Below are 2,469 nucleotides of genomic sequence, written 5' to 3' on the forward strand. Positions count from 1 at the left end.
AAGTCAGGTTTGACACACTTTATTATTTATCCTCAGCTGCTCTGCACTAGCAGCTCATCAGCGCCCTGGCTAGCCCCTAGGTGCGGCTCACGCTGCGCATGTGCACCAAGGCGCTGTCCAAATGTCAAGAGCAATACGTGGGGTTGTCATCCTTGCACGTTGTATGTAGTTTAAATATATAAATAGCCTACTAAGCGACAGCCTACACTTGGTACTACTACTTTTGGACAGTGGGTTAATGTCCAAAAACCTACAAAGAAGATGACTGTTCTTGTTGAATTGCTATGTGTAGCCTGGGTAGACCTACCAGTCGTTTTAGCTAGCATTCCACAGAGTTACAAGGAGTGGAATGTTAGCTAAAAAGACTGTTACCCAAGACTAGTGTAAGAGCACAAGGTTATATCTCACTTTCAAGGAAGAATTCTGAACACACATAATTTTCAATAGCTGCCTTTGAAGTTTTATAGGCAATTTCTTTGGACATTGTAGTTATGATCTTTGGCCTTTTTTAGATGTTTCATGTAATAATTAATTGTAGCCCACAACTGAAGAATCCCATTTCATGGAACTTCTGGACTTTATTGAATAAAGTAAAACAGTTATTTTAGGCCTACATATTGTTGTTTAAAAGAAACACTTCTTCTCCACCAAATGTCTACCCCTGGCCCTTGCAGCTTCTCTTTGATATTGTTCAACTGACACACACACACGCACCACCCTGGGCAGAACATGTTTCTCTCACAACTTTGACATGGGGCTGTCTTTTATCCTCCATGTTTCCCAGCGTCTCTGTGCTCCTCCAGATCCCCCGGGTTCCGCTGCTACCCACCCCAGCCAAATGACACCCCGCTGGGGCTACAGCAGAGGTCTCTCCCCAAACAGACGGCTCTACATCCACAGGTCGGTTTGAAGAGCGTGTCTATCAAACAAGCCCAAGTCCCCTACATGTAATTGCAAAAAATAGAGCCTCAAGTAGGCCAGGTGCCAAATGAAATGTGAATGTAATGTTAACTCAATAGACCTAAGAATTGTTTGGTTCTAGACCTGTGTGAAACGTATAAATTGTTATGTATATTTTTCCTATTGTCTTATTGTTTTAGAGGTGTTCATGGAATGCATAGGTCTAATTGGGCTCCTGAGTGGCACAGTGGTCAAAGGCACTGCATCTCAATGCTTGAGGCGTCACTACAGCCACCCAGGTTCGATTCCAGGCTGTATCACATCTGGCCGTGAATGGGAGTCCTATAGCATCGTCCGGGGTAGACCTTCATTGTGAATAGGAATTTGTTCTTAACTGACTTGCCCAGTTAAATAAAGGTTAAAAAAAATGCATCAGGTGTGAGATGTGGTGTCTCTATCTATTCATGCTGTCCTTGTGCATTTATCCACGTTCCATCACTCTATGTAGTTGTCACAACCATAAAGAACCTATTAAATGAATATTCTAATTCCTAATTCTATGGTCACAAGTCACAACTCATTTAAACAAGTCCACACGCACACGTACAGTGAGATAGAGAGAGAGAGAAGGGGGGGACAGTAAGATATCTTTTTTGTTGAAAGAACATGGCCTATTAAGCCTACGAGTCAGCCTCCTGTGCAAACAAAATCAATCAATCACAGACTTTCAAAAAGGCATGAGTTGAGTTATACAATGTGCTGCTCTGAGCGTGGGATTTCAATAATCATGTTTTTACGAGCACAGGTCCAGTGTTCAGAGAAATGGATGTACCCTACGTGTGCGTTGGTCATTGTTCTATAGGCTATTGAGGGTAGAATTTGTCCCTAAGAAAATCAGGAGTGGATGTGAACCCCTGGTTCAACAGTGTTTTTGTTGTTGTCGTGTTATTTCTTACATTATTAGCACAGAACATTCTTACTTAATTCCTATTCTTTTACTTTTAGATTGTGTGTATTGTTGTGAATTGTTATATACTACTGCACTGTTGCAACTAGGAACACAAGCATTTAGCTACACATGCAATAACATCTGCTAAATATGTGTATGCGACCAATACACATTTGATGTGGTGTTGATTACATTAAATAGTTAATAAAAAAACACATAATAATACATAAAAGTAGGCTAAGATATTTGTAACATCAATTGCATTTGATTCCATAAGAACCTGAATCGTCAATTATAGGTCTAAAGTCTACATAGCCTGCACACAATCACAGGCTACAGCATAGACACATTTTCAAAAACATGCATTTCATTAGGCCTAATTAAAATAACTGCATGCAATCATAACATTGTATAGGCCTACAAGTATTAGAACACACACACAAAAAAACATATTTACATGTTTGTCTTACATTCTAAACCCAAGGCACAGTTAATAAGGCCTACATAGTGATTCAAATGATTGGACCTAACGAAGCATGTCTCATCACCCACCTACAGTATATGGATCCGGACATTTCGTTTGAACTGACTGCCTGGTAAGTGAATTGCATATTTTGAAA

At 40.2% G+C, this 2,469-nt stretch overlaps 1 long non-coding RNA gene across 3 annotated transcripts in view; it reads left to right on the forward strand.

Moving 5' to 3' along the window:
• LOC135515955 (uncharacterized) overlaps positions 1-1,329 on the forward strand; it is a 2,725-nt gene extending 1,396 nt beyond the window's left edge. For 2 of the 3 annotated variants that reach the window (XR_010451880.1, XR_010451879.1), the window contains exons 2-3: positions 785-900; positions 1,101-1,329. This is a non-coding gene — a long non-coding RNA (uncharacterized LOC135515955). Of the gene's footprint in view, positions 8-784; positions 901-1,100 lie in introns of all 3 variants that reach the window. The other variant, XR_010451881.1, reaches the window with a different exon arrangement.
• The last annotated feature ends 1,140 nt before the right edge of the window (positions 1,330-2,469 follow it).

Source organism: Oncorhynchus masou, chromosome 27, assembly GCF_036934945.1.
Source record: "Oncorhynchus masou masou isolate Uvic2021 chromosome 27, UVic_Omas_1.1, whole genome shotgun sequence".
NCBI classification, from domain to species: Eukaryota; Metazoa; Chordata; class Actinopteri; order Salmoniformes; family Salmonidae; genus Oncorhynchus; species Oncorhynchus masou.